This window comes from Protopterus annectens, chromosome 14.part0 (assembly GCF_019279795.1).
Source record: "Protopterus annectens isolate FY-2018-M chromosome 14.part0, PAN1.0, whole genome shotgun sequence".
Classification (NCBI taxonomy): Eukaryota; Metazoa; Chordata; order Ceratodontiformes; family Protopteridae; genus Protopterus; species Protopterus annectens.
The window spans coordinates 646,699,147-646,722,348 of NC_056748.1; the positions used below are offsets into that span (position 1 = coordinate 646,699,147).

The following is a 23,202-nucleotide window of genomic DNA, read 5'->3' on the forward strand; positions in this document are numbered from 1 at the left end:
GATAAGTACCTTATAAGTCTAGTGTTACCAGGAAACATGAAAGAAGAAGATGTAAAAGGTTGTGAAATGACAGCATTCTGAATTTGAGCACTAAGACAGAGAGGTTTAGGAAAGAAAGATCCTGATCTGATCTCCAATGATTTTCTTTCTCTGGCACTTGGAACATCTCTCTTGGGACAGCATATGATCGAGCACTGGTGGAAACAAAAGAGTCTAATCTGGAAGATGAGGAATGACCCCCTGGAAAGTAAGAATTTCCTCTCACTGCCATCTGTAACCTTTATGAATCATTTTTGAAACTATCTGTTGCCAGAGAGAAAAATGGAAATTCAGACTTTCTGATAGTAAAAAGTGACTAGGGTGGGAGGAGGTTACCAGGTCTCTTGAACAGTTATTCAGACTTGATGGTGCTTCATTTGGGGAGTTTAAAGGCTTCTTTTTGGAGCCCCCTTGCCGTTTCATCTTAAATGTCTGTTTAATTGTACATTATTAAGGGTGTTTATTCTGCATTTTGTCAAAATTGGATGAGAAGTTAGAAATTGCCTTGGAATATTTGGATGAAAAATCTTACAGATTCCCTGGATCAATTTACACCTTTCATTATACTTTTTTATCAACTCTGCAGTACAGGGACCAAACACTAAATGTTTATCTAAAGGTGAATATAAAATCTCATTTAATCATGATCTTTGAGGTTCTGAGAAGGCAGCCATGCAAACCTCCTCAAAACAGTACCAGTGGCATACCTCTCAAATGCTTAGATTTTCACAGAGTGCTTAGATTTTTGCCTCGTATTTTTGGTCTGTTGTTCATAAAATGTGTGGTTTTCTGGCAAATCACGGATGACTGAAGTCACTAAATAATGACATAAATGAGTTTTAGAATTTATATCCTTCAGAAAATACATGCAAATGCAAAATCTGTTATTCTAGCAACTTTTGATATTTATAAGAACAATATTTAAAATCTGTCCCTATTTTTGGGCATTTGTCACTCCATTATTTTAGGCTTTGTCCAGATTTTTTGTGCTAAGAGGTTTAGAGGTATGACCAGTGGCCATAGCCCTGGAAGAAGTATCAACAGAGTCATATACACACACTTTGAACAATGTGTAGTGAAATGTGCAATCAAAGAAACTACATTATTTAAAGCAGATTTTCCTCACAAGAACATGCAGATAAAGCATTCCTCATACTTTCAGTTTTAGTCAGAACAAACTTTAACATATGAGCCTGACGATTCAAAATTCTGAAAATCAAATTTGCAAATGTACACACTTTTCCCATACTTATCAGTAACTACAATATCCTGATCAGAAAGAGTAGGACTGGAATTAACTAAGTGCTTAGAAGCAGTGTGAGCAGCTAAAGCTATAGCTATTGGGTCAGGTTTGGGAATGGTGTATAAAATTTTAAAAGTCTGAGGAGCTTTATACATCCTATCTGCCTTTTTAGGAAAAGCTGGCTGACTATCAGGATAATTGCAGGCAGTGACATCCTCTAAAGCTGACAGAACAAGAGGAATGGGTATAGGTTCTGGAAAATCTTTCTGTAACAACTCATAGTATTTTCTGAGGACTGAAAAACCTCAGTGATTTCCCAGTGAAAACATTGGCACATTCTTAGAATTGTCTCAGAGAAAGAGAACACCCCACAGGGAGACTCAGAAAATGAGCTCTGCTGAGTATGAATCAGAAATCTGAGGAAAATACTCTTGTATCTGAACCTTCATCTTCCTGTTCAGATTCAGAATCATGAATCTCTTCAGAAAAATAGATGTCCCTCTTACTTCTATCTGTACTTTACAAGGAGGATCAAAAGCCTGAGAATTACCCCTTAGCCAGACCCAGCAAACTATTCTTGTCCAAAGAAATGTGTGGTAGATATGCTTAATTTTCTGTTTCTTTTTGACAAGAAGAATGGGGACAACCATTTTAATAATGGCAGCATCAGCTTCCCCAAGGATGGACCCAGCATTTGGACACAACACAGGATCAATAAGAGTGACGTTCTCTTGCTTACTGATGTGACCCCAATGGTAATAAAGGAGATGGCTAACAGAGGCAGCTTGGGTAAAAGATGAGTGGTCTGAGGTACAACAAATGGTCACAACAAGGTCACCCAGCTGTGGCTAAGGCAAATTATTAGACTGCTCAGGCAGCAAAGGCTGTTTGCATCACTTTTTCTTTTTATGGCTAGAAGAAGGACTGACCATTAGACCGGTCATTTTTTTCTCTATGGTCAAGCTGAAAATGTTGCCTTTTACCCACAGAAGATGAGCAGCAAATGCCTGTAAAAACTACATACCTTTAAAAGTCACTTTTTGACAGAAAAACACAGTAAAAAGCTCATTAAATGCTTTGTCAGCCCCACAAATAAATTCTTTACAGAAAAAAGAGCAAGCTCATTTAAAAGTATGATACATTTTTGTGACAGTCAGTTAAAACAAAAAAATTCCTAGCTTAAAATAACTTTCCTGAAGAGCAAAATAAAAAAAAAACAATATTTAGAAAATGGAAGTTTTTTCTCTGAAAGGGAACTTATCTGCCTAGCTCAGAAACAGCACGGTTTACTGTCAAAATGTTGAACGACACAACATATTTCAGTCATTTCTCCGATTCATATGGCGGAATTTGTGAACATTGTTTTTACCATGTGTCAAAAATGGTAAAAACAATGTTTGACATTCAAACCAGTTCAACCGATCCTTTAAAATCACTGTTCAAGTGAACAGCAATTTTACAGGAACCAATTACTTTCTTACTTTCGATTTAACAAACTCAGAAGGTTTAGGTTCACTGTTTTTACCAGTCACCCATGTGATTATGAGATTCCGAAATCTGGGTAAATGTCAATCAATATTTTGATAGTAAACCTACAGCACATGCTGACCGTCGATCCTTGAAAGCCTCACAGGAACATCCTCTTCGGCAGCAGTAAATCTTTAAAGGGTTTGGGGTCCAAACTTTCTTTAAGTCAGCTCAACTCGAGCTGCATGATAGTTTGAGTACATGGAAGGTGCCTTGATGCTCTGGAATCAGGACAGATCTTATATGCTTGGCAGGATATAACCCATAATGACTACTGCAACAGAGATCAATATGAAGAACATGTTACAGTTATTTTTTTAATAGTAGTGTTGTTGCTTCATTCACGTCTATATCTGAAACTTAAAACATCATTCTTGGAAGACCTGAATGCTGACCTTTCTGCATTGATGAAAATAGATGCTGTCAATAAATCACAATCTTTTAGAAGAAACTAAAAGAGAAACTGTATCTAATGTTTTGTCACATAGTAATTAGATTTCTACTTTTCTATACTCTTCAATGGACCTGCACTGAACAAAGATGATAGGGTGCTGATACTAATTGATATCTGACCAGCATTTTGAAAACATATTGCTTCCTTTGCTGATGCTGTAAGACCATCCTCAGACAATTTTGCTGGGGCAGCTCGTGCTATAGGACTGCAGGACTACAGCCCCCCCCACCTAGAAATGAAGAAGAAAAGGGAAATAAAACAAAACAGAAAAATAAAATGAATGATTCCCAGAACTCCTCACGTGTGCTTTCTCAGAACTCCAGAATGCTCTGCCAGACTGTCCAGATAAGGGAGAAAGGCATCTCTGCCCTGCAGCCCAGAAGTCTGTGTGGTGATGACAACCACAGAACAGAACGACACCGGACTGCATCATCAGCAGGCTGGGGCTTCCAGCCTACTCTTGCAGGAAACCAGCATAGTCGTCAGCAGGCTGAGAAGCCTACCAGGAGGACCAGAAACCCAGCCATTAGCTTGCACAGGCTGAGGAGGAGACTAAGAGTGGATTTACGGTGTGGACGACAGGAATGGTGACTGCTGAACTAATTCAGGTAAGGAAGGAGACAGAACTAGTGTGTGTGTGTGTGTGTAATGCCCCAGTTGCTATATACTGGTGGCTACACAGAAAGAGAACACATGGTGGTGGGTAGAGAATACCTCAGGCTTGAACCCTGTATCTTGGATGCAAGTGGCAAGGGCCTGAATTCCCTACCCACCACCATTTCTAAAAAAAAGCTTGCAGATTTTTGCCTCATATTTGTTCTGTTCCTCATGAAATCTGCTGTTTCTGTATGTTTGTTTTTCCTTGCACAGTCAGTAGTGGTAGCATTATTGCTTGACATCTACAGGTTCTCTGGTTTGATTCTTGGCTGGGGTGCCTTCTGTGTGGAGTCTGCATGTCCTCCCATGTCATATTTGTTCTGTTCCTCATAAAATCTGTGGTTTCTGTAGGTTTTTTTTTCCTTGCACAGTCAGTAGTGCAGTGGTGCACTGGTAGCATTGTTGCATGACAGCTTCAGGTTCTCTGGTTTGAATCTTGGCTTGGGTGCCTTTTGTGTGTAGTCTGCATATCCTCCCATTTTACAAAGACATGTGTCTGCAGTGTTTCTCCCTGGGCCTCTGTTGAAAATTGGCTTTTGTTCCAAGTCAGACTTTCCTGGTTAACAAATGTTAAATAAATAAAAATAACATGCATTTGAATTTCAGACTTCATATTCTTCAAAAAGTACATGGTAACACAAAACTTTTACTCTAGCAATTTTCTAAGTTTTATAACATGGGTGTTAGAAATTTGTCCCTATTTCTGGAACTGTATCCCCCCATTATTGGCTTCGTCCAGGTTTTTTGTGCTAAGGTTGAGAGCTATGGTGAGAAGTGAATTTATCAAATATGTTTGGGGGCTGTATTCCGCCATTATTGGCTTTGTTCAGGTGTTTTGTGCTAAGAGGTTGACAGCTATGGTGAGAACTGAATTCACTAAATGGTAGCCATTTAAGTTTGTCTTCCTCTCTTTCACAAAACAGCTGATTTGGCATAGTGGTATGTTGCTCTGACGTTTTGCACAGGGTCCTGGGTTTAAGACTTGGCAGTGAAATGTATGGTGGTAACAGCATTTTATTCTAGCAACTTTCCAACATTAAACAAGCAATGGTTAAAATGTGTCCCTGGTTTTTAGGCTTTTGCCCCCCCAAAACAAATTTTGGCTTTTTCCACATTTCTTGTGCTGTAATGTTCAGTGATACAGCTGAGTGTCGAGTAGAGTTTACAAGGAGCTGAGAGCTGCAGAGGAACAAAAGTTTAGTGTTGCTTATGCTGAGTCAGCTTGCATTGTTAATAGCACAACAGGTAGTATACTTGCTTTTGATGAAGAAGGCTGTGGGTTCTACTCCCAAAGCAGGTAGATGCATAGCTCATACTGTACTGTGTTGTAAAGTGGGTGGATGCTGCAGTCCTTTTTGGTGAAGATACCTAGTAACTATCAACCTGTTATCAGTTTGCCATCCATTCCCTATTGCAATATTACTAGCTTATCATTTTTTAATGCAACATAGGCAATTTATTCCTCAAGGGCAACAGGCACTTTATTTGTAGATGTAACAATGACATATAAAGTTGTTTGCTAGCAGCAACCTCTTCATTAGTTACAGATTTCTTTAATGTGGAATTTAGATGACTTTTACTTCTTCAGAGATTTTGCATATTTACCGATACTGGTGGACTGTAGAAGTCTGAGTAGACTTTTATGATGGAAATGTCCTGAATTGAGCAGTTTTGTCATTATTGGTGCATGCGTTTTGTTTCATTGTTTACTGGAAAAATGTCCAAAACAATAAATGTAAAATACCCTCTAACAACTGTATTTTATTGTACAAGGAATATAATTTAATACAATCAGGAAGGTGTATAAAAGAGCACGTGTATGTTTCGTGTTCTAGGGGCCTATGATTTGAAAACAGCCCAAAGTTGATCTTTATCTGCCACTGGCAAAATGCATTTTCTTTGAATGTGGGTTTCAATGCTGTTTCAATGAATGTGAGTTTCAAGGGCAGAGAAGTTTTAATGCTAAGTCTATTTTCATTGTGAGACTGCATTGCTTTATTTAGCAGATATCTATTAGGGTTTGTGCTGTAAAATGCAAAATAAAACTTTCAAATGAAATTTTTGCTTCTTATTTTTGGTTTGTTCCTCATACAATTTGTGGTTTTCTGGCAAATCATTTAGGAATGAAGTAATAATTACAGACATTGAGTTTCAGACGTCATAACCTTCAGAAAAATGCATGCTAAAGCAAGACCTGTTATTCTATCAACTGTCTTGAGTTTATACAAGAGCAATTTTTAGTACTGTTTGTATGTTTCCCCCAATATATTTGACCTTGTCCAGATTTCCTGCATTAAGAGGTTGAGAGGTACATATAAATAAATCGCTTTATAGAATTAGGACTATTCAAACCTCTCAACTATCCCTAATTTTGGCTAAAAATGTTGCTCTCCCCTTAATAATCCCTCTGCAAAATGGCACTTTTGGAAGAAAACGTGGAAGTTTTACAATTATAAATAACTGAAATGATCAGAGTTATAGATTACTTTTATTTCAGAAATGCATGTAGATGCTCTTATTTTGTCAGCTGCTCAAGTTAACCGTACTAATATTAAAAATGTGTCCCTTCTTTGACAGGTTCCCAGCTGTATTGTGTGGCAATTTTATATTTTTGCATCACATTTTTGGTCCGTTTTTCATAAAATTGTGGTTTTCTGGGAAATTAGTGGCAAATCATTAGAGCTTGACATTAGAAAATAATGGCAGACATTTGAGTTTCAGATTTCATACTCTTCAGAAAATTCATACTAATGCAAGACCTACTACTAGTCTATTATCTTTCTAAGTTTATAAGAGCAATACTTAAAAATTGTTCTTATTTTTGAGCCTGTGTCCCACTTCTATGTATGGCTTTGTCCAGATTTCTTGCTCTGAGGTTGAGAGGTATGAGCCATCACCATCAGCCAGAGACATTTCAAATTGTGACATACTTGTTGCACCCCACTCCCCACTGTAGTGGCTTTGGATGTGTCCAGGCAAGGCAAGGAGCAGTTATGCAGTGTAAGTGTGCAGAGTATTCCCCCATCCAAGGTAGACCACAAGTACGATCCTGGCTTTTCATCTGTCCTTGATTTTGTAGAATGTTCTGGTTTTCTGTCATATTTTATACTGTTGATTTATGCTTCTTATTATTCAGAAAATGCATGCTGTTGCAGTGCCCTGTTGCTCTGCGTTAAAGTAGCAATGTTTTAATGACCATCAGGTAAGCTTAGGTTCATAGGTTTATACTAGGCTATCTGCCCTAAGGCATTTATAAGTCTAGCCCAAATTTTTGTGGCTTACGCCACCCCTTATATGAAAAAATACTGTGCCCATTAGTTTGTTGTGCCTCTGTCCAGCAGTGACACAGAGATGATTCCCGGGATAAACCTAAGATCTCCCATCCACAGGTCAAGATTTCTCTTGAACAGAGCCAGCGAGGTGCTCTGCCTCACATGGATTGGGATTTTATTCCACAGCATAGGGAGTCTCTGAGTGATAAATCTATCCCTCCAGCATGTCCTATTTATATCCGTGCTAAGGTTTAAGTCACTTGCTCTAGTGGTTTTGGTGGATTTGGATTTTTGAGGTGGAACAAGTCCAATAAATTCGGGTTGGACATGGCCTTGTATGTCAGGCACATGTCACCTCTGAGCAGATGGTATGCAACTGAATAGAGCTGGAGTTTCTTCAATCTGGCAGCATATGACAAATTTTGGAGTCCCTTTATCCTTTTGGTGAGGAACTTTTGGGGTCTCTCCAATTGCTGCAGATGTCGGGTGAGATACATCCCGAATGGGGCATTGCACTTTCTATCATTGGTCTGATAAGTGAAGAGTACAGGGGGAACAATGACCTCACTAGATCTGGATGTGAATCCCTTCATGATCAGGTGGGCAATGTAGAAGGTCTTTCTAACCACTTTAGCAACGTGAGTGTCAAAAGAAAGGCCACTGTCAACCTGGGTCCCCAGGTCCCTGATAACCTCTTCTGTGCTTAGTGGATTGCCACCTATATGGTAGCTTGGGGTTACCTTGTTTTTCCCAAAGGGTATGACTATACATTTTTTGGCGTTTAACTTCAGGCCATGGCTCTGGCACCAGCTATCTGTTTCCGTGAGTCCATTCTGAAGGATATCCGTGTCCGATGCACTTTCCACTATGGCGCCCAGTTTGCAGTCGTCTGCAAACTTTGTCAGCCAAAGTCCTCCCATGTTGGCCTGTACTTCTGAGAAGTAGATGCCGAACAATAGGGGGCCAAGGACTGAGCCCTGTGGGACACCACTTGTGACTGGCTTGGAGTCTGACATAGCGCCAGCAACTCTAACCCTGTGGGTTCTGTCCTTAAGCCAGTTTGCAACCCATCTTGTGACATATGGGTTTACATTTAAGCTGGTAAGTTTTTCTACAATACCCGAGTGGGGTATTGTGTCGAAGGCCTTTGCAAGGTCAAGCTAGGCTGTATGGACTGCCTTTCCCTCATCAATGGCCTTTGTGACTGTTTCGAAGAAGTCGATCAAGTTCAAAAGGCATGATCTGCCCTTGACGAAGCCAAACTGGGTCGGGTCCAATGTCTGCAAGTCCCCTATATCTTTGTTTATGAGCTCCATTATGATCCTCTCCATAGCTTTGCAGACTAGACTTGTTAAGCTTATGGGGCGGTAATTACCAGGGTCCGTAGAGGCACTGCCTTTGTGGAGTGGGACCGCAGTTGCCGTACGCCACTCCTTGGGCACGTATCCTGTGGTAAGGCTGAGATTAAACAGCTGCCTTATGTGCGGGTTTAATTCCTCATTTAGCTCGTGTAGCACACAGCCGGGGACACCATCCGGTCCCATTGATGCTGTGATTTTAGCTTTAGTGAGAGCAGCTTTCACCTGTGCATTTGAGATGTCTGGGAGGCTGCACTCTGCTGGGATAGTTCTCTCTCCTTTAGGGGGGGGAGAGGGGGGTGAAGTTTGCACTGAACCTGTCTGCCAGTATGTTGGCAATGTCTGTGGGTTCAGTGATTTTTTGTATCATTTTGGACTAATTCTGAGCATATCTGGGAGTTTCCACCCAGGTTCCTAACATAGCTGAAAAAGGCCTTATGATTGTCCTTTGAATCCATGGCAATTTTTCTCCCAAAATTGGCCTTAGTTGATTTTATGAGTGCTCGTATTTTTTTACTAATAATGATCAGGGGGGACTTCTCTTTTATGGATTTTGTTCTATCATGTAATAGCTTTCTCCTCTTATTGTAAAGTTTGTTAATGGCTGGGGTCCACCAGACTGGACGTTTGCCCTTTGTGGAAAGAGTCTTGGTTTTATTTGGGATTGCCTGATCCATGCAGTCCTGGAGGTGTTCATAGAAGGCATTTGTAAGGGCTTCCGCAGCTTGGGTTGTGGTTTCCACTGGCTCAGGGGTCTTGAAGGATACCACACCAGTCTTGAGTAGTGTGAAGTTTGCTTTAGAGAATTTCTTCACTGTGGTCTTTTTTGTTTGGGGCGGGGGCGGGATGTGGATTTCCAGTGAGATTAGTTTATGATCAGATCTCACCAATGAGGGATATACTTCCGGTGTGGAGCATTTTGTCCCCATGTTTGTGATAATGAGATCTAGTATATTTTCTCCTCTCGTGGGAACAGTGACTAGCTGTTCCATGGCATTTGAATTTATGAACTCCAGGAACCGCTGGGCTAGAAAGTTACAGCTTGAGTAATGTTCCCAGTCTATATTCGGGTAGTTGAAGTCACCCAATATGATGGTGTTTGGAGATACATTTATACTCTCTAGTGTCTTCAGGAAGGCTGTGTGGGGTTCCTGAGTTTGAGAGGGTGGCCTGTAGCATGCTACAATTTGTAGAGCAGTTTTGCCTATGGTTAGTTGCACTTGGATGGTTTCCGAAGCTTCGTGTGTTGCCACCAACCTGGAGGTGTGGGTATCCTTTATGAATATGGATACACCCCCTCCTTTTGTGGTGTGGTCCGGGTTTTGGGGCCAGAACACATGATATGAGGTAAAACCTAATAGTGCCGGGGTGCTCTCAGGAGCCTTGAACCAGGTTTCAGTTACAGCACAGACATCGATGTTCTCCATACTGAGAAGGGCCTCGAGTGTGTGCATTTTGAGATTTAGACTTCTGGCATTGAGCAGCATTACCCTCAGTTTCTTCCCATTTTTGTTTTCTAGGGTGGTAGGTTTAGAATTTGAGCCTTGCCTAAAAAAGGCACTATGGGGGTGGCAAGAGCCTTAGCCAATATCCGGAATCCCAGGGGTGACAGGTGCAAGCCGTCCCTTGCGAAGCAGCGTGGCTTGTCAAGCATGGCATCCCAGGCAGACAGACACTGGATCCCCTTTGAATGACACCAGACATTAAGCCAATTGTTAAAGCTGATCATCTTGTCTCTATATTGTGGCATCATTCTTGGTGAAGGAAGGATACTGCTCAGGGTTATACCTGCATGGGCTACATAATCAGAGAGCTCCTCTATGTCTCTTTTCATGCAGTCCAGGGAGGTACGTCTCAGTTCGTTCACACCAGCATGGACAATGACTGTGTCATATTTGTACTTGCCGTGGAGTGACCAGAGTGCTTGTGTTATGTGGCGGATTCTAGCACCCCATAGGCAGCTTACTGTGACCCTCTCCTTGTTCAGCCTGGTGAGTGGGACGTCAGTGTGTCTGACTATGGAGTCACCTATGACAAGTATGTTTGGTGTTGTATTTGGCCTTAAGGGCTGTGACTGCTTTGCACACTGCTTTTGTGGTTTATGTGTTGCTTGTGGGGTGTCTTGAGGTAGCAGTTGTTTGGGTGTCTGCTTTGGAGGCCTCTGCTGTTTAGGTAAATTTTTTCTCAGAGCCTCCAAGTATGTCTTTGTGTGTTTATGTGTTTGATTCAGTGGTGTGGTAGCATTATGTGAGGCTGGTTTTGTGGTGTGTGTAGTTGCCTTCTCCTCCTGTCTGGTCTTGCCTGTCCTGAGTTGAGAGAGCTCAGCCTCCAGTTTGGCTAAATAGCTGCATCTCTCGCAAGTATTTGTGTTATGTGGGAGGAGGAGAGGATTGTCTGTGTACATGAGGCAGTTATAACATTGCCTCAAGATTCCCAGATTCACCAGCTGGACCGGACAGGAGATTGACAACTGACCTTTGGACATGCTAGAATAATATTGGGAATTCCTTAATAATTGAAAACAAGGGCCAGTGGGGAGTGAGGGTGTAGTGCTTTTAATTTTTAGTGCTGACTTATATAATTGCTATAGTGAGCAAGTGCCAGGTAACTTGAGTGCAATGTGTTACAAGTAACTAAATGCAAAAACGACAAACAGTAACTTTCTTTCAAGTGAAACAAGGAACTAGTACAGTAAGCAATGCAGATATCACTAGTGATCCACAGAAGCGCTGAGAAGTCGCGTATTAGGTGGAATTAGCTTCCAGGGAAATAACAACCAAACAAACAACAAGCATATAAACAAAGCTAGATTCAGCAGGCCTGGATCTAGTCTATGCTAGAGCAAACAAGGTGTACCAATTTCAGTAAGATACAGTTCAAATATTCAGGCACTATAAACCACTAACCAGAAATTCCCAGCTCAGAAGGGCAGAGTCCAGCCTCTTCTCCCACAAGAGTGCAGACCACGAACCTTCTTAATGTAAAATAACTGGCCTGAAGCCCAAGTGCCTAAACTAGAACTAATACCCTTGGACACTGGGCTCTCAATCAGCAGTTCCCAACTTAGAAGGATGAAAGCTACCTGTCCTGCCACCACAGTGCTTGCCACAAACCTTCCTAATGTAAAACAACTGGTCTGAAGCCCAAGTGCTTAATCCAAAAGACTTAGAATGATAGCTACACTTTAATCAAGTTACAACCAAGCAGTAATAAATACAATTGAAGCTTGTCAGACATTGTAAGATGCAAGTAAGCTTTAATAAGCATACTGTTAAAAAATTACCAACATTGAAATCCTTTTTGTTGTTGCCATGCAGAGAATATTACATAACCAGATAATGTATAAGCCTTAGGTATTGAAAAGCATATGACAGTATTTGTAATAAAGGACAGGATTACAGTATTTTCAGAAGCTCATTACATTTGTTGGAGACTTGTATTCATCTTTGCAGGCTTTACCCGTAAACTAAACAGAATGCCAATCTATCATGTGTGGTCCATAACTTGTGCAGTAATCCTTTATGCAATTTATCTTGAGCTTGTTTCTTGTTTGCTGTTCATTTTTTACTTAGATCATGTCTTCCCCATGAAACAAGTAGATAGTTGTTGTCAGGCAGCAGGTCTTTTTAGATAAGAAACATTTTTACAAGTTCGCATATCACAGAGATTGTTACGTTCAGCATGTTACTTGGTAATTTTATAAAGCTGAATATAAATTATAATTAGAACTGCTTCTGACTGGCATTCCAGTAATGTATTTAAAAAGTAATTTATTTTTTCATGCCTCACAACCTTTGTGTTACCATCTAGATATTAAGTAAGTTGTCATGTAGCCAATGTATTGAAATATTTTTTTCTTCTACACTTCATTTTGTCTTGATTGGACTCTTGTAATGGTGGTTTGGCACCCAGGGCAGTGTATTTAATTAAAGTTTTAGTTGTTGTGGTTTTGAGCATAGCTCCACCCCTTTTTAATTGGTCACACCCCTTCCCATTGGCCCCACCCATTCAGCTGTCTCCTGCAGCCCCCCTTGAATTTGAAATCACCAGCCGCCATTGCAATTTTGTAACCTGTCTTCACATGCCACTATACTGGAACATAGTACAGTTGCCTAAGTCCTATCTACCTTTGACAGTAGATGTTCAAATTTCACACTGCCTCAGTGGCATAGGGGTTCTGTGCATGCACAACCCTACACTGGGAACATTCCAGAGCTCAGAATTCTATCCTCTGACTCCCTGTGATAGGGGTCGGCTAAGTCTCTCTCATCAGGGAAAACCTAACCCTGTCACAGGAAGTTAGTTGTTTAGGATTTCAGTATTAAGTAGGAAGAAACAAGAAGGACCAGAAGCAAGAACTGTCTGAAACCAACCAATTCACAGTCAAAAAACACTAACACAAATAACCACAGCCAACCAACAACACAACAAGGTTGGATACACTCAAACTATATATATATATATATATATATATATATATATATATATATATGTATATGTATAAAAACTTAAGGAGGATGGTGGGTAGGTGTGGCCACTGAGGCAGCGTGAAATTCAAACTTCTGTTGCTACAGTTATAGAACTTATGTAGCTGTACTATGGTCATCATTCACACTCAGTGGCATATGGGTAGGTTTCCCAATCTTACCCTTCCTTTGAAGAGGATGGATAACGATTCAGGATCCCCTAGAGAATGATCCTTGCAAAGTCTGCTCTGAAACTTGAGAAATAATCCATCTTGTAGTGCTTTGTAAAGGTATGAACAGAGGACCAAGCTGCTGCCTCTATAATGTTCCATTCCTTTCCAATATGCCATTGAAGAGGATAATGCTCTGGCAGAATGTGCCTTAACCTTGCCTGGAATTGCTTTACCATGGGGAAGTAACAAAAAACAATAGCAGAGGAGAACCAATTAGCGATTATTTGCTTAGAGACAGACTGATCCTTCTTAGCCCTAGAAAAGGAAATAGACAGCTGTTCAGCTTTCCTGAAAAGGGTTACAACTGTGAAGATAGTACCTGAACTCTCTGTGCATATTTGAGGTCTACAGAATCTTCTCTCCCTTGTTTTTAGGTCCCATAAAGAAAACTGGGAGATTGATGGCTTAAATTCAGGGTAAATTCAGAAACATTTGGCAAAAAAGATGGATTAGAGTGCAAAACAACTCTCTCCTTGTGGGAAATCAGATAAGGCTGGCCCACCATGACAGCTTCCAGCTCAGTGACCTGCTTGCAAATATCATAATAAGCAAAACAATTTTCCAAGTGATGAAGTTTTAATTAGCCTGAAAGGCAGGTTCAAAAGCATATAAAGTCAATTTTTCAAGAACAAAGTTGAGATCCAAAGGAGGAGGAATTTGCTTTCAAGTGGGTCTCTAGGGCAGCATGTCTTTCATAAACTGTTTGACCACAAAAAGAGACAAAAGAGGGGAATTCATGGACAGACAAGCTGAGATGGTCACAAAATGCACCTTGATAGATGCATCATTGAGTAGCTCACATGAATATTTCAAAATCAGAGGGGTAGACACCATACTGGGTCCTCTGTTATCGATTAGGAACCACCTAAAAAACCTTTTTCACTTGCAAACATAAGATTTTATAGTTACAGGTTTTGTTGCTTCTTTCAATACTTGCTTCACATCTTTATGGAAGAAGTGCCTAGAAGGTGTCAAGATAGAATCATCCAGGCTGTCAGTAGCAATTGGTCTAAGATGGAGTGCAATAGTCGCACCTGAGACTGTGTGAGCAGATCCAGGCTGTGAGGAAGCTTGTGATAGCATTAAGAGGGAGAAGCAACTTTGCCTAGGCCAAAAGGGGATGTCATCACAATGTTTTTGGCAATTTTTTCTGAATCTTCAGAAGTACCTTTGGTGTCAATGAAAAGATTGGAAATGCATAAAGGAACATTTTCCATCCAAGAGAATGATAATTTATTAGTTCTCCAAGCATGATTGCAAGAATGTCTTGAACAGAATTTTTCTGTTTTTAAATGAGGTGAACAGACCTATTTGAGGTGTTCCCCATATGTGGAACAAACCCTGGAAGACCTCTGTCCTGAGTTACCACTCATAAGGGTACATCCAGGATTTGCTTAGTCTGTCTACCACTATGTTTTCCTCTGACAGGATGTATGTAGCATGAAGCATCACATAATGTTGTACACCTACTTTCCAGGTCATCACTGCCAACTGACAAAAAGGGTATGACCTTGCACCCCCCTCCCTTGTCTGTTCAGATACCACATGACTGTGTTGTCTGTGATCACAAAAAGGGGACCTGGAGACCATAAGTAGCAAATAAATTTTTAAGGACTGAATCGCTGGTATTATTTATTTGACATTTATATGCTTTGTATTATCTGAAGGGCTCCATTTGCCTTGCTCTTGATGTCCCTTGAACAGTGCTTCCCATTCAAAATCTGATGAGTATGACTAAATAAACTGAACTGGGTTTGGTTGGAGAAGTGTAGGCCTGGACTGAGAGACATATGTTCACCCTACTACTGTAACTATCGTTTCACAAATTCCAGCACTGGTACCTGGAACTCTAAGGGACGCAGGTGCTGGGTCTCAAATTTTTTTAAGAGCCACTAAATCTTTCTCATATGGTATCTAGCCAGTGGTATCATGAGGATCATTAATGCCATGAGGCCTAGAATTTTGAGAAACTCTTTTGTGAAGATAGCTTCTTGAAGATACAAATGCATGAACATGTACGGAAAAGTCAGGACTTTGTCTTCTGATAGAGAATGTAAGGATAAGCATCTTTCAAATCTTAAGTCTCCATGAAATAGTGGTCCAGTAGGAGGAGTAGGACAACTGTCGGTGTGAGCATTTTGAATGTGGGTACTTTCAATAAGGTATTTAGGTAAGACAGATATAACTCTGGTCTCCATAACACCTTTTTGGGTACCAAAAATTCTGGAGTAAAATCCTTTCTCATTTTGTGGTGTAGGACTTGGTTTTGTAACCCCTGCTTGCAACTTGTGAATGAGTGCTGGAGAGAACATAGCAGATGTATCTGGTCTGGTGAGTGTTGGGGATTCCACTGAAGGGAGAAGGATTTTCTGTCCACTGCCAAGAGCATCTTCTCTGAATTATTCTCAGCACCCATTTGTCTAAGACTATTTGTAGCCAGGTTGTTGGGTTGATTAAACACCTGGGAGAAGGAGAAAGGAAAGGAGGGATAGGAGGAAGGCATGGGATGTCCAGAGTCTCAGCATAGTCATTCTTTAGCAGATGAACAATCTTTTGGGGAGGGGGGATAGAACTCTTTTTATTCATTTGGGGAGAATTATCCTCCTACCATTTTCTCCTTGGTGCCCTGACTCTTGTTAGGATGGGATTTTTGATTGTTCTGACTTTTAAAGTTGGACATCTTGATGGGGGAGAACCTGGGAGTATGAAACATTCCAAATACTCTATGCATCACTTTACCTCTATTATCACATCATTTGAGAATCCAGGTGACAGCAAGATTAAACACAAATTCAGAACTTAAAGGACCATTCAAAATCTCATTTTTTATATCCTCAAAAAAATGCTGGTTATGCAGCCAAGCACACCTTCTCAATACAACAGAAGCAGGTGCATTTCTAGAAATTGCATCTGTACATTCCCAGACAATCCTCAAAGCATGTTTCAAAACCTGAAAAACATTAGAAATAATCTCATTCATATAACACTTCAGTTTAGCAGGCGAAGATGCAGCAAAATCATCTAAACTGTAAGTACACTGCAAAATAAATTTCCACGTAAAGTCCTGACAATATAAAATTTTCTAAAGACTAAATTACTAGACTGAGACAACTTTTTTCTCTGACATTCTAACCACTTTCCAATTTAATCAGAATTAGCAGCTGCAGAAACTGCAGCTGGGTCAGCTGACACAGGAGCAAAGAAAGCTGCAAGATGAGAGCATACCTTGCATTAACTCATAGCCTTTTTAGGAACTGGTTCACTAGCCAAAGGGGTTTTACATAAAGTTTTATATACATCTCCTAAGGCTGGTAACAAAGGAGGAACAGTCAAAACATTTGGAAACTAATCCTCAGTAAGATAATAAACTCTGCCAACCTCTGCATTGCTCCAGATTGCTTACAGTCAAATATGTCAATAAACCTAGCATAGCATCTGGTGGAGTGGAACACCTGACTGGGTTTTTGAACCTGTTTACCTTCTGAAGAGTCAAGAGTACATGGACTTGGAGAGCTCACTATTATCTGCATCAGAATACACATGAAAATATGCAGCCATTAACTGATCTATAGAGTAGGTAGCCCATAGCCATTCTGAAAGGGAGCAAAGTCTCCAAGATTAGCTCACTGTAAAAACTCTTGGCTAAGGAAACTACCATCAGCACTATACATGGCAATAACCGGATGTCTTATTGTGTGGTGAAGTTTCTGTTTCTTCTTGGTGTGAATTACAGTAGTGGAAAAATATCTGGGTACAGAATATTATGTCTGGCAAATGGTGTCTTACCCCGGACCTCTCCTTCACCTGGTTTTCCCATACCTAAACCAAGTAGGTGGAACAGTCTCAGAGGATGTATCTGACCCCAGTACCACAGAGGGCTGCAGGCTCACACTAGAGGCTTAAGGCAGCAACAGATTCACAAACCATAGGCTGAGGCATGTTTATGTTGATCTTTTTCTTTTTAGATGCGACTGATTTGACAGGGAAGCAGTTCTCTCAGGATTCATCAAGTTAGGAGAAAAAAAAACACTAGCTAGAATAATACACAAATATTTAAGGGATGATTAAGGGCAGCAATAATAGAAAATATAAACTATGTCCCCACACAGCAAATAGGGCTAAACTGTATAATATTAAGCAGAAGCAGTTTAAAATGTGATAAGCCTTGTTCTTCAACCTGAACAGTATACCAAACAACAGCACACACAGTCAGAGTACCACATAAAATTCACTTGGGCAGATAGTGCCAAAAATCAAATATATTCCCTTACATCAAACAGAAACCTTTTAAAACAGCATAAATAAGCATATACTTAGATTCCTTTGACAGAAATGAAAAATATTCCAGAGAAAACGTAAATAAAGTAACTCATTGTAAATTGCGATTTAACAATAAAAACAGCTATAGCAGTGTTAAATCAGCAGTAAATATCATCTAAATGCTGAAAAAAGTGAATAAATGTTTCCTATCTGAACTGTAAAATGAAGCAAATAAACAACAGAATCAACAGGTGTGATTAAATCATGGCTCTACTTGCACGAGGTAGTCGCTAGTACTCAACTGACACCATAGGACTTCACTTCCCCAGTACACGTCGTAAAACACTTTAGAAAAATACCACAACTGCTTAAAAGACACTATTAAGAAAGAATTCCCAGAGGAATTAATATCAGTAGTAAATAACAAGTATATTAAAACAATAAGTTAACACACATACACACACCCACACATATGGATCCCTATCAGCTCAAGTTTTCAGAAACTTGAAATTCATATGGTCAAGACCATATTATAGAGTTTTTGAAAACTCTAAGCTTTTGAATGGAGATCACGGTAGAGCAGGAATTGGGAAATTTACCATTTTCTTCACTATAGTGCCATCTTGGAGTTGGTATATATAATTTGCAGGGGGTGTGGGGTGCAGTGGGGCTTGTTTCCCTGCATAAACTTTTAAAAAAAAGTAGAGTTTTGTGTTTTTTTGTTTTTTTATTGAAACTCGTTTCTATGGTCTTGTCCATATGAATTTCAAGTTTCTGAAAACTCAATCACATGACATAGATCCATCCATCTATATATATATATATATATATATATATATATATATATATATATATATATATATAAATTTATATATATATATATATATATATATATATATTTATATACTTATACAGTTTTCCTCTAGATGATCAAGCACTCAATGTAATGATTACAAAATTGCATTAAGAAGTTCAAACATACAGAGTATCAAACTCCCTAAACATCGAACAAACAAAAGATCAAGAAAGGAAAAGTATTTCTTCTCCCAATTTTCACATGAACCCCCCCCCCACCCCACCCATAACATCAGCCTCAAATTTGTCTGAATAGTGCCAGTGTTATAGGAAGGTTTTTCCTTAAGTTAAGGTATAGGTTTAGGGGAGGGGAAAGGGGTAGCATTAGGGTTAGAGCCTACATCCATTACTATGGTGGGCGGGGGGGGGGGGCAGCAGTTGTTGCAGGGTATCTAAGGTTGCAAGAGTTCCAGGTGTTCCCCTGCTTAGAAAAGTGGCTCCAAAGCAGCTGTTGATCTAGTCAGTGACTGGTCATTCAAGACCATAATAACCTGGAAATTACTAATGAGAGACTGATGGCAATGGATGATTTGGAAAGATTTTAGAACAGAATGCTATAGATTTTTCCTATTCATTACAGTATACAACCTACTGAGAACATCACATAAAGCAGTTTCAACTTTGGGGCTTGGTCAGTAGCCATGCTATGCTAACTGAACCATCTATTGATAGTAAAATAGTTCAGTAACTTAGTATGAACCACCTTCTCCAAGATTTTAATAAAGGAGTAGATTACTTAAAAAAGTTAATAGTAGGTGAACTCAGCCAAGCAACACCCTTTGTGGAGATGTATTCAGGCTGCCTCTTTCCATGTTTTTGGGGCTTTGACTTCTTATAGAAGATCTTTAGTAGCAGTGTTCTATAGTGCCAGGCCCAGCAGATCCATATGAAGAGCATCTGCAGCTGGCATTTTCAACACAGGATTTTAACCTCTCAGCCTTTACAATTTTTGAGGCAGTATCCTGGCAGACATATTTGTAATTCCAACCTGGTAGTCTTTTAGCTACCAAATGCTTGACTGGAATCTTTTAAAAATTCTGCATTATACACACCAGGATTGATACATAATGCTAAGTGTAGGAGACTTACCTATTTTCAGAAAAGGTGTCTAGATAGATCAGTGGTTTCTTCATGTCAGAGTTTATAGAACTTATTCATGACTAATAGTTGTCTGGTATCATAGCTCAGTATTTTTAAGTTGTGGTAGGTCATCAATGAAGGTGAGCCATATAGAAGCAAAGAAAATTGCACCTTTGTTTAGCACAGAATGCAGCCATTAATGTTAGCAATCAGCTGGTTTTAGTTATTTATGGTAAAATATGCTTCACTCACCCTTCTGAGAAATGTGTCTGTGCTTTACATACTTATTTATGTTCCTAGCCTATGAAACTCATTGTTGGTAGGATTAAAGGGTCTAGCAGCTCTAATACTGATGAATAGCAAAGTGATTATCCAGACCACTGTGTTTTTACGTTTGTGATGTCTGGACAGTCATAGTAGGGAATGTTATTACTTGAACACAGCCATATAAATTAACAAAAACAATGAAGTATGAGACATTGAGAATGAACCAGTCTGGAGTCCAGACTAAGATTTCATAGAAGCATGACTTCAGCATTCATACTGCATGCTATCCACTTCAATGTCATCAAGAAGTGCTTATGAGTTTATTAGTAAGACAGACAAAGAATGACTTGATTGATATTTAGTGCGAATAAAGACACTAACACAAAAATAAACTCTGCATGTGGTAGTTGGCAGCTGTATTGGTTTACATGAACAAATACGATTTCTTTGGCAAGGGCAGCAATTATAGCAGCCCTTTAGTGCGCTTTGACTTTCTAAAGGTAGAGGACCCTAGTAAAGAATCTGTTGTGTCCAAAATAAATGGCTTCATCAACATTTATCTGCCTGCTTAGATATTAAGAAGATAATATTGCACAGAATAACTTTACTGTGTGTTGTTGTATATACTGCATGCAGTGATATGGACCATATAAAAATTTTACTGGACTGAACAGATGAGTGCAGGAATGCTTTTAATAGTAACAGGCTGGGACTTCAGTGAATACTTTGGTAGGTAAAGCATTAGTGATTTCTTTGATAGTCTGTTTGTAAGGTTTGCACCTTTGATCCAATATGGTGATCTGTGCTAGGATGGATATAAATAACAGAGATTCTGAGGAATACCTACCACTAGGTTGAGCTATACTAGTTATTTAGAGACTATATTTAGCAAAACAATGTACCGGTCTACAAGATCAACCAAGGTGTTAGACCCCTTGAAGTGGAAATACACCAGATACAGATTATTAAAGAACAAAGTCTAGTCTGCCAATAAAACACAAGAGAGGAAAAATGCAATGATTTTTCATTTGTACAATGCCTCGTGGAGTGTATTTCCAGCTCTCTAGTGAGACTGTAACCTTCATGGATATAGTAATGACAGTGGAAGTAAACAGAATTGTATATCAAAAGGTAAGCAAGTAATGGAAATTGGTAAGTACGTAGTTTACATTCATGATTATTTTCACTATGCCAGTTTATACTGGTTTGCTTCAGGTCACTACTGTTCAGTTTGTATATCAAAAACAGACCAGCAATGCTCAACTTTACCTTCTCTGATTTCAGTGAAACTGTGGTTAGCCTGGTTAGCCTGCTTGCGGTAAGCCATAAGCTTGTGTGAACCTGACATGGGATGGTAGAGAGCATGAAGTCAGCAAAAATAAGGGTTTAAGAGCAGTAACTAGCCTAAGGATTACTGTGGCTGCCAGTAGACCACAGTAGGCAACATTTAAGATGAATTTTATGTTGTTTGTTGTCAAGTTTTCTATTACCAAGCTTTTTTTTCTACGAAAAGCATAGAACCTTTCAGACCAAGTGAGCCTACACCTTCCAAACCCCAATCCTGCACAGAGTAGTTATATTGCTTTTTCTTTTCTCATTACTAATAGCAGTTATTTTAGCATTAATTTGGAAAAAAAATGCCACCAGATTGGAGAGGGTGTTAAGACACCTTGAAGTGAAAATAAATCTGATTACTGACCATTAAAGATTAGAGCCCTACTCTGCCAACAACACACAACTGAGGAAGAATCATAATGACTTTTCAGTTGGAAAATGCTTTGGGGAGTGTGCCAAAAGCTGTCTAGTAAGACTCTGCCCTTCCTAGGTCTAGTAATGAAAAGCTAAGTGTACAGAGCTATATATCAAACAGGTAAGGGAAGTTTTGTAAGGGTGTAGTTACCTCTATATTATTTTTAGCAACCCAGTTGATACTATTTCTACTTCAGGTTTCCAGTGTTCATTTTTGTTATCAAAAGTAGACAAGCAATTCTCAGCTTTGTATTCTCTGATTTCAGTGAAACTGTGGTTAGTCTGCTTGAGGAAAGCCATAAGCGTGTGTGAAATTGGTATGGGAAGGTAGAGAGCTGAAGCTAGACAAAATAAGATTTTAAGAGCAGTAACTAGTCTGCGTATTATTTGACGACCAGTAGAGGTTAAAGCATTTAAGATTAAAAACCATGCTGTTTCTTGTTTAGCTTGCTTTTACTAAGCTATCTATTCTATGAAAAATACTGCCTCCCCCCATCCTGCGGACAGTAGTTATACATTTTTTATTACTACCAACACTTATTTTTATCGGAGATTTAGAGAAACCTTTGGGAAATATAGAGCATAGAACAGCTGCAAAATGTTCCAGGAAATTAAGGGACATCTCTTCAAAACTGAGTTTAAAAGCAAAAACAACCAATATTTCATACCAGCTTGGTCCTAGAACAGTGACAAAATGCAAGAAAAGTACAATAAGTACGTTTTGTATGTAAAGTACTATATAATTAATTGCTTTTTTACCATTTTTCACAAGGGTTTATGCCTAATTTATGTATGTTGGCTAATCAGCAATATGCAATTAAATACTCCAGGTTGGAGGCTGTCATGCATGAAATATCTTAATACAGTTGCTGGTACATGTGACTCAAGCTTTTCTGTGCATATCAAGTAGTACTTAATCAATTAGTGCCACTTCCATATCAGGATTTATTGCTTACTTAAGTAACATGATTCAGTGCAGTTTTAAATGCCAAGATCTCCAAATTCATGCTTTTCATATATGTGTAAGATATTTCAGTTTTACTAATCACAGAGTCAGATCATATAAGGAAAGTGTTGGCAGTGCACTCATTTAGCTGACATCTGGATGACAGTATATCTAATGGACATTAATTCAAGGCAAATCTCATGATATCTGACAGTGCTCCTTAAGATACTCTTATTATGAGGAGATAAATAAGTACACAGAATGTTACTACACAGCATGTACTGGGCTACAGGCATGAGTTTACCTCTGAGCACTTCCATCAGAATGAGCAATTTCCCAATCACAATAGCGAAAAAAGGACACACAAGAAATGCATGTAATGTGGTTAGGGAGTAACTCCCTTTTTATCTTAGATCCATGTGGTGAACCTCACAACCAGTGCATATTGCAACTTAATTCTAAGATTGCTATCAGTCAGGGAAATAGTGAACATTTTTTTTTCTTAGCAAAAGTTAATACTACTATTTCTCCTTTTTCATAGAACATTGGAAGCAGATAATAGGCTTTTCAAAATAGTGAGCTAGTAAAATTATATGAAATGTGAGCATTTTATGCTTCAAAAGTGTATAGCATCCTCGGGCAACAATTCCAGGCCTTAAAATGATTGCTATGCAATGATAAATGGAACAAGTATTGTTGTTTCAGTGGTAACATTCTAAGTCACTAAATAAGTTGTGATGAATTTACAATGAAACAGAGGAAAATGACCACCTGGGACATTTAAAAGCTTGAAGTA

At 39.3% G+C, this 23,202-nt stretch overlaps 1 protein-coding gene across 4 annotated transcripts in view; it reads right to left on the bottom strand.

The window, feature by feature from the left end:
• The window catches only part of CABCOCO1 (ciliary associated calcium binding coiled-coil 1), an 806,689-nt gene that overhangs the window by 356,184 nt on the left and 427,303 nt on the right, over nt 1-23,202 (bottom strand). The window lies entirely within an intron of this gene.